The following is a 13,585-nucleotide window of genomic DNA, read 5'->3' as shown; positions in this document are numbered from 1 at the left end:
CCAGAGAAAGTACTTTGTGGGAAATAAGAGAAGAAGGAGAAGAAACAGCAGAACAAAAAGTTTAGATGTTAATGTGCAGTTTTTTCTGGTTTGTTTTCCAAGAGACTCAAGCATGATTAAGCTGAGCAGACATTCCTTGGACAGAAGGCAAACTTTTATAACCAGGCAGGATCCTGACATTCTGAAAGAAGACAATACTTTTGAAAAAGAAGCTTTGAGTCTGCATATGACATAACAAATGACATTCAATCCTCCATTGTGACTTTTCAAAGACTGTAACAGGTCAGCATATTCTGAGTTTTGAAAAATCAGTTTGCCATATATATTCACACACAAATAGACAAAACCATTCTGGTTTGTGGTACTGTTTGTCCTAGTGTCATTAAGTTCTCTATCTGTTTGCTTTGCTTTGTGCCAGACTAAGAATTCTTCACCCAGGGTATTGAAAATAATTGAAAAAATCTGTCTATGTGCCTTGAATAAGTAAAATTCATGTATTTTTTTGTAAAAATGCAGGTATTTTGTAAATCCTATTTTAAAAGGGGGCTGAACGTGCTGAAAATGCAAAATTATCTGTCTTTGCTCATACTACAGCTTCAGTTCTTTATTCAGAACTAGAGTAAATTACTTCTACCAAAGTAGGTAAAACAGGTTTGGTCTATTCTCAGATGAATGTCTTTATAGATTCCATTGGCAGTAATTAACATAACTAAAAATATTTGCATCCAGGTTATGTCTCATTTCCCTAGTCTTCCTGTAGTCAACAGAGAGACAGTTTTATTTTGTGGGTGTTGCAGACCATTTTAGTTTACTGTAGTGACTACCAAGAAGTTTAATGAAACATATGTCCTTATTTAAGCACAACAGCCACATATATGTCTGCAACTCCCCAGTGTTTGTGATTTCATTGCAACATATATTTCTTCTTATTTTCCCCCCTTTATTTTATACTGAAATATAATTCCTTAATGGTTAGACAAATATAACAGGACCTCATTACGTCCAATTTTAAGGATAAGGTATCCATAAAAAGGATGTATCTGGAGATACACCACGAGAGAGTGTCAAGTTATATTTTTAGAAAGTTACTCGTTAGGAAGTACCAGCGGAGAATGATTTGAGGGAAGCAGTCAAAATTCATAGGTTCCATAGTAACTGGTTATACATTTATTTTACTTTTACTCTGCAAGACATCAGCAGGCTCAGCAGCTATCCACAATATTTCTGAGATGCAATCAAAGGCCATCAGACAACTAACCACATCATTCAGATTATCTTCACAACAGGAAAAAAACCAGTAATTGAACCATAGAGTTGAGACCAACTGAGCAAGAATACTGAGGGCATGTAGACAACAAATTAAAACAATGCAACTAATTGGTAGCATTGTAAAAAATCATCTTAGAATAAAACATTATTATTAGCTGAATGCAACTAAATACTTGACCATTTTAACAAATTCTAGTGAAATAAATAATTGATTAAAAAATTTATGTAATATGTCTGTGCTAGAAATAATTTACTCATTATGTTAGGCTTAAGAATGATAAGAAGATTTGATGATATGGCTTTCTTCCTTCCTAACATTAAAAGTTTTTATGGAGTGCTTAACTGTAAATGAAGCCAAAATATTATGTATAAGTTCAATTAACTTCAGCTTTTCCTAGCAAGCTGGTCTGATTTTCAGGTCTGTGTTGGCTGTGGGTAGGTCCCATGCAAACCCTGAAGCTCTGAAAATCAGACCTCAAAAATATACTGAGGCATTGAGTCAGCCAAAAATTGTGGATGACAATTACAAAGAAGTGCAGGAACACTTGGAATGCTTTGTGGACCCAATCATCCAAGGAAAGCATGAGATCTAACTTTTTTTTGCCTAAAAACTGCTTTAGGAGAAACAGACACCTAGAACTAAGTCTGTCACGTGGGTCCCAAAATCTCTAAGCTCGCCCCGCATATGCTGGACCTTGAAACAGAAAGAGTGGTTCTCCCTGTATAGACACACCAGACCGAGAGCACAGCAGTGTGACCTGAACACACAAATGATGTGGATACACCAGCACTATGCTGTGTCTGCACCAAATTACCAGTGGCCAAGAGTTAGTGCAGTTCTTCCAGCTCTGTTGAGACCCTTGACAGATGGAGGCACTTGTGGCCTGGAGAGTCTGTCTTCAATTGGAAACGATAACCTGAGAACCTGTCTTGGAGTGAAGTCACTTCCTTTCCCTTTCCCTTTCCCTTTCCCTTTCCCTTTCCCTTTCCCTTTCCCTTTCCCTTTCCCTTTCCCTTTCCTTTCCTTTCTTTCTGACTTGCTCATCAGAGCATCAACCTGAGGTGTAGGAGGGCAAGATTAAATTCCTTCTTTTGTCAGAACCTGCCAGTTTCACATTTTATACACCTGCTCAAAGCAGACAGCAACAGAGTGCCTTTCGAACAGCTCCTTCCATCCCTCTTCTTGAACCTGTAATGACCAAATATCTATTGACAAGAGTCTGAGCACCAAACTGCACCCTATTGTTTAAGATACATGAGTATTAGCCAGTAATCCAAATCTTAATTTAGAATACTTGAATATAAATTGAAACAAGGGCTGAAATACAGACCTCTGCCTTGTCAGGTGAGTTTCCTCAAGCACAGACTGGTCTAATAGAGCCATAATCACATTAATAATTCTCTTTTCTGTACCAGTGAATATTTAATTATTCCATGCAAGTTTAAAGACTTTGAGCAGAAGAGGGCTGAGGATATGACAGACTATTTTATATCTTGGTCACTTGCACATTCACTAAGAATTCACTAAGAAGGTAGGAAATCCAGTTAGAAGTTTTTCTGGGCAAGTGAAGTCACTGAACTCACATCTTTCTCATGTTAAGAAGAATCATTGCCACTAACCGACTCTATAACTCTATAACTTAACACTAAACCCTGGACATTATTTTTTGTCATGTCTAAATAGTATGTATCCTTTGGGAATATCTTGGCTGCAGACCTTGCAGGTTGATCCCTTGCAGGTTGGATTTTTGTGAATAGCAGCCAATTGTGTAATTCTAGGTCTGTGCAGGTATTTCAGTATTGCACTAAATTACCCACAGAATTTCGTGTCTCATAGGCCAAATATCTGTGCAGAGAGAATTAAAATTGAGTGTGTTTTATGTTGAGTAGACGTAGGTACCAGAGTCTTTTGGTGGTGGGAGTCCTTCAGCTGGCATCAGCTCACTAAGGTGTGCATTTTACAGCAGGCGCTAGAGCTGCACTGCATACAAGTCCTCTGAGTACTGACACAGAATCAGACATCAATCTGAAAGTAAAAAATGTTTGTTTCTAATACTTGTCTAATATGATTTATTAAATACAGCAGATGAATGTAGAAAATTAATGTTACGAGGATATGAAAGGTTATTTATCAAATACGGAGTAATAATAATACAACACACAAATTAATCTGATAGTAAAAGAAAAGCTCAGCACACATACTAATTGCTGTTAGTAAACTGTGGTGACCTGTGCTCCCACTCAATCCAGGAGGTATTTTCCGTATAAGAGGAAATAAATTGGGTCTGACTGTGTTTTCACTTATATGTGTGCAAAGCAGGAAACATTCCATTAAAAATGATGAGGCAAAATGAGCAGTGGTTTGAGATCAGAACACAATCCCTAAAGTGTTTTGCTATACCTTAATCAGTCTTTATAAGAGATAAGTGTTAAAAGGATCCCTCTTGAATTATATTATCCTTCATTTCTTCTTCTGCATTAGTGTTACTTCAGATCCTATCAAGTGCCAAAAGGGGCGTAAAGAAAAACGTATCTGCAAGCCTGCACCCATAGGAGGTATTGCATAAAAATAGAACACAAACCTGACAAAAGCTTAAAGAATAAAAGAAAGAGAATGATATTCAGAAAAAAAAAAAATATCTCTGATTTAGGGACAGACAGACAAAAATTATTCTTAGATAAAAATATAGACCCATCTTTGTCAAATAGAGTAAAAATACTTTAAATCTTGAAGACAGATTATCCAACCTCTGTACTATGAAATGAGGATAGTAATCATCTTTAGCTTCAGCAGGAAAACTTCAGCCTGAATGAAGGGTGACAAATGCCCCCAGGTTAGAACTTGCCTTTCTAAATGTTCACCAGTGGAGCATAGGAGTTGCTTTGACTTCAAACAAAGATGCTCCTGGCACAGGTACAAGTCTGTCCTCTTTCCTTCAGGAAAGCTTTTCAGATGACAATTGATTTCTTTGGCAATGAGTACACAGACAGGATAATGTATGTGACACATGACTTTTAAATATCAATTAAAATGCACTTTTTTTGGCATATAAAAAAATAGTTGCCTGAGAAACAGGTGGATGATCAGACATCATTGCTAAAATCTGAAATATCTTCACAATTTGTTTCCAAAAATGGCAAGAACCTTCAACTCACAATAATACAAAATATTTTGAGGACAATTTTCTTGTCAAATTTGTCATTCTTTTTAGATAAAACCTCGTCAAAAAGTCTGTCTTCAAACTTACTGTATTTTATGGTAAGCTTTTATGGAGGGAGATGCACCTTAAACTGTATGTAAAAGAGTTTCTTGATAGATATTGAACTCTCCTCTACACAACCTGAAGTGCATCAGAAAACTCCAACCTAGAGTGGACATTGCATCATTTTATTAGCAACAAGTAGTGAAACACATTGTACAGCATACACAGAAGAAAGCAGGATATCTTTTCCTCAGCTCTGAGTTGTAAATTGTGAATGAAAAGAAAATTGGTGGTTTCCTTACTGTTAAGCTTGCATATTAAATATAGATATTGATTATGAAATAATTTAAATTATAAAACCCGGTTAGGATATTATGTTGTGTCTTACTAAAATGTGTTTGGCACTGTTCAAATTTTGTTTGCCAAGTAATCTGCTCAAATATTAATATCTGATATACTATGGACTTTCTAGTGACTTTGCTCAGGAGAAGGTATAACAAACTTTCCAGGCTTTGATTACGTATTAACCAGTGGCTTGTAGAACAGATATTGATGGAGGTGATGAGAGCTTCTTAAATACAGATGTTTCCAAATACATAAAAATGATCCAATAGTCTGGAGATCTCCTGTAACTCCAGAAATATTTTGAAAAGCACAGTGAAACATTTGCCAAAGATTTAGACATTGACAAATAGTCTCCTTTGAGCATGTGAGTTCACTGCCATTCAGCCATTCATCCAAGCCACTGGGAAATGGGGACAGTTCACAAGCACTGGGGAACTGTCGGACTCATTTAGTCACATTCGAAATGAGATCATGAGGTTTGATGTCATTCAAAATATGATTATTTTTGGTTTGGGTGTGACTTGAGGTTTGAATGTCAGGAAATATGGGAAAATAAGGAGTGGAGGAGCAGAAAATAGGAATTTTGAAGTAGAATCAGAGAAAGAACAATCAGCACAGATGGCTGCATGTTGGTCTCTGCTTGCTGAGTCAAAAGTAAGTCTGAAACAAGCAAAAGAAATAATGCTTTTAATTTAATTCATTCCTTATACATAATGCTTACTCCTCAGGAGCGTTTGGCTCCCTGCTGAGAACATGCCATCATCTAGGCCTTATCAATGACACTCCCAGCCACAATTGTCTTTATAGATACTGTTGTGTTTACAGCATAGAAATTGCATAGACCAACTCCTGGAGCTTCTCTGGCTTCTGTAGTTGCATCCTGTCTTTCAAGAATATAAAATGAGGTTTTAAAATTCTCACCTACCCACAGAAGTGCACCTATGCCAAAATTTGGAGGCAGTGTAATGTCCACCTAATTTTTAGGAGTTACGCTGGTTTTGCTGTGGGCAGGCTTATTTTACTGTATGGTTTAAGAGTGGAGTCCTTTAGCTCTGGGGGTCAAATCACTGGAGTGAAATTAAACAAGTGCTTGGAGATGTGCCACCAAAGTAGGGATTGGTCTTTGTGCAATTGAGAGAAACTCCATGAGCCAGGCATTCTAAGTAGGATCTAACCAACCAGAATGAGTCATTAGTTTTTTGTGATGATAGATAAGAACATAAAAGAAGGGGGGAAAAAAGAGAAGAAATTAAGGTTATAAGGATGATTAAGTTGTTTTAGTGCTTTGATGGTCATCTTTAAAATCAGATTATTAAGAAATCATATTGTTTGAGGGAGATTTGGTCTGATTTGAAATTTCTTTCCATAAACAAATGTCCTTACTTTATGGCCAGGTGTTTGGCAGCACATCCACTGAGGGAAAAGTCAAGGAGTTGGCTGATTCATGTTCTGTGGTGTTACACATTATTTTGACAGTCCAAGGAGGTGTTCTGGTTCATTGTGTTTTCTGTGCTTCACCTATTGCTGACAGCCTGTGGTGGAAGGATCGGCGCAAATCCATTGCTCCACAGATGGCAGCTGACGCAGGGGTCCCCCACATCGAGAGGCATTGACGCAATTGCTCCTACAAACCACTTAATCAGATAATTTTGTGTGCCTCTCTTGCCAGCCCTTCTCCAGCACTCGACAGCTAACTGTGGCTGAATAGCAACAGGTAGGAAAAAACAAATGGTCACCAGGAGTACTGAGTATCATTGATAGGCATATCCCTAAGTATGATTGCATATTTAATTGGCAGACAGCCCTTTCCTTCCTGCATGGTTATTAGAGGAATGTGCTTCCACTGCAGAGCTACAGTTTGACCTACTCCATGACCTGCTTGGGCTGGAGCAGAAATGAGAAATGAAATGTCAAATAATATCTGCATTAATGGCTTGAACTCAACCAAACCTGCAGGTCTGTGGATAATGTAGAAGCAAAAGAGAATGTTCTTGCTTTTCTAGTGGTTCCTGTAACTGACTGCTGAGGCTGTTGGGGGTGAATGTAGTAGGTTCAGAGCAGGATCCACCACACCAGTCCACCCTGCTCTCTGTGGTGAGCTAGGCACAGCTCTCAGGTTTTGCCATCTCCTACTACTGACTGCTGTGGTTTTGGTGAAGTCGCATAACCTCATAGTGTACTGACAGTAATACAGATCAATTAATAGAGATAACTTCGCATCTATTGGCAAATTATCATTTAAGAAGAGTGAGGAGATAGAGAGATTTCCATTGACCTGCTTTTTGAAGCTGCTTCCTCCTTCTTCCAAAGAAGTTACACCTTGTCATTGATAAATGATGTTCTGTACATCCCAGAATTAATTATTTAAATTCCATTAGCTTAATAATAGTACATGATAACGCTGCCTGAACACCATTTTAGGTTTTCTTCTTTTTATTAAATTGGTATTTTGATTGATTTCAGTTATTTTTACACAGAGTAAAAGTGGGTCTTAAGCCAGGATCTTGCAAAAACCATCACATCCTTTATAAACTCAGGATAATATTTTGTATTGAGGGTGAATATTCATAACAACCCACTGCTAAATAAAGGAGGAATCCCACTTGCTCTTCCCTTCTTTTCCAATCAACCCTGTTTCCTGCACTGGTCTGGAGTCACTTACTTTACTTTGACCCTAACGATCTTCCCATCTTTGAAAAGGCAGTTTTTTTCACCAGGCAAATTCACAAATCGTTTAACTATTGCTTTTTCTGACGGCTTTCTTTAGGTGGTTTGGTTTTCTACAAGTGTGGAATCCAGAAGGTAAGGGGCTAATATGTATTTCTTAGACACCAATAGCCAGACGCTTGTGGAGCCAGCCAAGAATTGTTGGCAATAACCAAGGGCTGTTGATAATAACGCACTGTGGTAAAGAAGTTGTGGCAGGAGAAGGAGGTGATGTGGAGGTAGGGCAGCACTTTTCCAGGACAAACATCCTTGTTCTAGTTCCTAGACATAAGCACAAAACAATACAGTGCAAGCACAGGAATGAGATCAAGAAGTGGGCATGGATTGCAAAGGGAGATCAAAACCACCCAAGACTGCTGAAGCCCTCCAACCCTGGAAGAACAGACTGTATATAATAACTATTTTGCATAGAAAGTGAGAAAGTTACATCCAGGGTGAGGAAAACTTTCTTTCTCTCTCTCTCTCTCTCTCTCTCTTTTTCTTTCCATTCTATATGTGCAATTTACTAATAAAGCTTTGTAAGAAGACCAGAGCCTCTGATTTTGTCATTGTTTTCACCCACAAGCCTCTATGAATCTTGAGTGCTCTCTTACACTTAAGGGTGGGACATCACAGCAAAGTTGGGTTTTGATTAGGTTAATGAGCTGATTTACAGAGGGTCTGTTAGTTGGCTGGGATGGTCTGGACAGGCAGCTGGAAGGTGCAGTTCAGGGGTGGGGAAGGTGGGTAACAGGACTGACCTGGATTTCTCTCTTTGGGCTGTGCCAAACTGTTTGCACATGCTGCTCACAGTGTGTATGGCTTCATAATTAGTTCCCAGAATTAATTGCCATGAATACCAGCAGGAGTCAAGTCAGCTTGACAATGGGATCTAAATATTTTCAGGATGTAGATAATCACTGCTCAGTGTAATCTTAGCAAATTCTTTGCTAGTTATAATCTGCAAATGCTTGAAAAAGCAAGATAAATAAACATTGACAGTGACAGAAACAGTCAGCTGGGCTCAAGCACAGGGCTGAATCAAAACCCAAGCAGGAACCAGGGGTGTTCTGGTCTGAAATGGGGACTTTTACAAGAGAAATCACACTTTCTTAGTTGTCTTGGTGAAAAGTCTGGTGTAGACAATCAGGTAAGAAGCTTACATACCAAATTCTGCATTTTGATAGATTTCCTATCCTGACATTTTTTTAAAATCTAGACTTGATCCCATGCATTTTATATGGTTGGGTATTGTATTTAGGGGACTCAGTACATGAAGGTGCTGAAATTTCCATTCTGTAAGTTAGAAAAAGGAAGCATGTTTCTCTTCCCCTTCACTGTTATAATTTCCCATGAGTTTATCTTTACTTATTCCTGAGCAAATGGTACATTTCTTCCCATAAAATGATAGCTAAATTCTATTTGCTTGGCACTTCAGAAGTTTCCAAGTCACCATATCAGGTTTAAAAACAGTTTATATTTAAATGAATACTGAAAATATCTGTGCTATGCAATGTCTGACGTTAAAACAAGACTCACCCTAAGGCTGGGATCTGTCCTGTTTGAATCTTACTGATACAGCTATTAACACAACTGACTATAGGATTCCTTCACTCCCTGGCCCTCCTAATGGGCTTATCTTCTCTTTATGACATAATGGCATTTCCTATGGTGGGTTCACTCCTCAACCTTTTCTGATAGCCCCTTTTTCCAGTCCTGGTCTTAAAAAAAGTAGCAGTGATAGTAAAAAAATTCCTAGGTAGCCTCATTTGCTCAATTCAAGTGCGTTAAACACAATATACTGACCTCTGCGCAGAATGTATCAAAGCTCATTTCTGCACAGATTAATGTCCCAGCTGGGGAACTTGGATGAAAAGTGGATCTGACTACCAGTCTGCTCAGCCACTGCTTTGGAAGCATGAGCCTGCATGGCCCTTTGAAGTGTGATACAGTACAGCTTGTTCAGATACAGCTTATCTACCTCTGTAGACTGCTCTCTTGAATTGTAAATACACCTCCATGGATAAATACCTGAACTTGAGCAGCTTAAAACAAAATATAGCAAAAAACTCAAACAGAGAAACTAGAACCTTAGGATCTGCAGCTTGGCAAATGAGATGAAAAATATCAGCACCCACTTCAGAAAACCATATTCATTAGGTTTTGGAGGAAAGTCATTACACAGCCCTAGTTTGATAACCCTGTTTTCAGAAGTGACATAACAAACCTCTTTCTATTTGTATAACATCTAATTAAAGTACAAAGATAAGTGAGAGTGGTTTAATTTTTTAACTAAAAACTCCCTACAAATATAGTCATTTTTTCAGGTATGACGGAAAAAGACAAAACATGCTGTTTTCACAATTCACAGTCTTGTTGGAGTAGTTAATTTTGAAAGTAAGAAGGTCCATTAGGGGGAGGGTATACACTATTGTAACATAAACAGCTTATTTGTCAAAGTCAAGAAATAGTTCTTTTTGGAGACATTTTCAGCTAGATTAATTATTTATTTGCTTCTGTCAGTAATTTTAGGTTAGGGTCCAGATCTTTTCGAAAACACACACTTAATTTGTGCTATCCCTGCTGCAGTTCTAAAGCTGATGATACTAAGGATGTGTTGAACTGTATTCAGATAGCTTCAGCCTGGCCAAGAGTTTTGCAGCAGGAATGCTGAGACTTAGACTAAGTGCATTACCCTGTGTTGTATCCCATGCCTCACCCCCATCCCAGGTTTCCTTGGTTCCTGGCTGGAGGGTACACACGGGGTAGGAGGTCGCTGATCTTGGCCTGAAGAATCCTAAAAGTTTTGGTGGGGGTTCATGCGATTGTTGTGGGCAGATGAGCCCAGGGCCTTTGGGGAGTCGTGTGGAGCCAGACAGGCTCTGCAGGAGCTGAGGAGGGACTGCGACCCCTGAGGCAAAATCCTGGATGCAGATCTCCAGCACACAGGTTTGGGCACATAGAGTGCTCCATTCTGCTGGTGCATCCAGCCAGTTCTGCAGGCTGGTGCAAGGGTAAGTGGATTAATGGTCTGGCTCTTTTTCACTCCTCTGGGGTAACTTGGGAAGCCAGGAGAGAGCAAATCTGCTCTCATGACAGGACTTGCCCATAATCCACATTGCATGAAATAGCCACAGCTCACTCATAGGCTTCCTTCAGTGTAGACACAGCCCCCTGCTCAGGCTGGAGGCAGCGGCCACGAGTAGGGCCAGTTCTGCTACAGGTCATGATTTCCTGAGGTTCAGAGTCCTTGCCAGGGGCTGAAATTGGAGCCTCAACTACAGTCAAACAGCATGCTGTGCGCAGCCTGCCTGTCTGTCTGGGCGCTCAGCCTGTCCTAAACTGGCTCTCCACTGAGCACGGTAGGCATAGACATTTTATTTTCCAGAGGAAATATATTTTCTCCTCTGCATCATCTATAGGAAGGATGTACTAGGAAGAGGAGGCCTCCAAGCTTCTCTTCCTTCCCCACAGATTTGTACTAGAACAAGACATACTGTGGACTATCAATTTTTTGTGAATTTTTCTGTTCTTTCCTACTCAAGTGGTTGATTCAATGTCTTGCATAACAAAATGCTAGGCATAAAATATAAATCTTCACAATGTCTTTCCTGCATCTAATAAACATCCAAATGATTGAAGTTTTAAATAACCTAAGAAAACTAAATTCATTTCTTTAATTTGCGCTTCCAAAGAAAAAGAGTGCCTTTGGGTCCTTGGCAGACAGAACATTAGACTCTTTTTTTTCCCCAGGTATGAAGATAGTTTAATCTTTTTTTCAAGTTTGGAAAAGTAAGATCCTGCAAGTAGAGGTAGGCAATTCATAGGAAAGGGAATCCAGGCTCTGTTCTGCGGCCCTGAAACCTGCAGGCTTGGTAAACAGCAGATGACCATGTATTTAACTATTCAAATGTACAGCAACAAGCTAAATATTAAATGATATTTAAATTAGAACATAAATATAGCTATGCATAATTCAACAGAAGGATGCCTCTGCAGTCAGAGCAGACAGGAGGTCAATGACCCTTGATGATAGTTCCTTCAAGTATTAATATTAAGTCTATATAATGAAGTCAGTCCTTGCACAAGCTTTTTGCTCACTCTGTATGGGGAAATAGGGCCCTCATCCATTATGAGCACATGTGTAGAGAGTGTGGTTTGAATCTCCCCTATGTTTAATTTGATTATTAACCTTCCCGGCTTTCCACATTTGTATTCAGAGTTTGCTGATGTTATGACTTCCATTAGAAAGGCTATGATGAAAGTATTACATGCCTTGCTCTAGCAATGCCAACTAATTCTAACCCAGGTAGAACTATCTTTTATCTTTAACATTCTAACACACCTTTCTTACAATAGTGTTAAGGAACTTCATCAGTTTTTCAATTTGCTTGTCCGTCCCATAAGCATATCTTTTAGTACTGCTTTTGTTCTAAATACTTGGCCCTGAAGTTAGACATATTGACACTATCTGCTCTGCCGTGCACAGAAAAGGTCTGTATTTTCATGGCTCAACAGTCAAACAGCTGAGAAGTGGTTAAAACACACTCCATTTTACAGTAATTTATTTTCAGCCCTTGACAGATTGATTTCCATGGGGTTATTTGCTTCTTTCTGCACCCTACTTCATAACAATGCTTACTAGAATGATTTATTAACTCAGTGCCAAATTCTTTGATACCTTAATAGTTAAATTAACTTCAGGACATGAGGCTAAGTTATTTTTACCAGGTGTTTGGGGTGATGTTTTTCAATAATGAATGAATAAGGTCATGAACTAGTAACACTTTGGTGCTTGTGTGTGCCAAAAATGTGCTTTCTCTCGGAGTATTCAAAGCAGACATAAACAAGCTGGATAATAACTCCTATTCAAAATACTCTCATTTTTCTATGTGTACCATTGATTACTCAAACAGGGCATCTAGATTGCAGATCTCCCTCGTAGCACTGATTCTTGGCTTCCTCAAATTGTTTTGAAAGACAATTTGTGAACTTTGTGTTCAGGAGTCTCAACAAAGCCAAAGTGTCTATGAAATCAGAATAGGTTAAATAGAGCTGCATGAATAATTGTTTTTACAGTTAACTGCTGAAGTAGAAAAAGAAAAGGTTGTCTTACACAGACCCAAATTTTTTTTTGTTCTTTTACTGAAATGAAAAACAATTTGCTTTGGTTCAAGCAAAACTTGTCATTTGCAACCCCTATTTTCCTCAGTTAAAGGAGAAGATTAATTTCTTAATGAAAAGCCAAAAATGAGCAATAAAGAAGATGAGTTTGGACATAGCAAAACAAATTATTTACGTTTTTAAATAAACAGGTCTTTTGAAATAAAAAAAAAAAGTGGCTAATTCAGGAGACTCACAATTGTTTGTGAGAAGGGAATTTCTGGCAGATAAAATATATAAACAGGAAAAAAAATTTACTCCGCGGTCAGACTAGAGGTCTGTGCTCTACAAACAGAGAAGAAAATTACCTGTGTTATCAAAACATAACATTTATGCTCCTATCTCAGGCCAGCAACTTTTCTCTCTTAGCCTCCTTTTAAGTGCCTATTTAATGATGTTGACATATCACTTCAATTTCCAGATAACTGAGTACAAACTCATGTAGCACACTCTTGCCTAACCCTAGGCTTAGCTCATGCATGCTGGGCACTTACTAAGGAAACTGTCCAGTAGCTGTTGTTGCACTGTAATTTGGAAACACCCACATAAACTTCCCTATATGCTCTAAGAGCCATTTTGTGCCATCAGCAATGCATAGTGCAAGAAGATGAACTGAAGAGTAGTGATGAATAAAAATATCAGCCACGGTCATTAGGTTTATTGAACCCAAGAAAATTTAGCGTGGTGTGGCTCCTGGGCCACTCTCAAGCTACAGTGCTATTGAGAAAATGGGAGTTAGCAGGTGAGTGAGATGACCATAAAATGTACAGAGATAGGCAAAAGCTTTCACAATAGAGTGGCTGTGCTCTGTTAAAATCATGGGACCATGGATTATAGAAGGATCTGTGTAGTTTAACTTCATGATCAAAGCAGAACCAAAACCAGGTCTCCAGGAAATG

Source organism: Corvus cornix, chromosome 2 (genome assembly GCF_000738735.6).
Source record: "Corvus cornix cornix isolate S_Up_H32 chromosome 2, ASM73873v5, whole genome shotgun sequence".
NCBI classification, from domain to species: Eukaryota; Metazoa; Chordata; class Aves; order Passeriformes; family Corvidae; genus Corvus; species Corvus cornix.
This window is presented reverse-complemented; position numbering follows the sequence as displayed.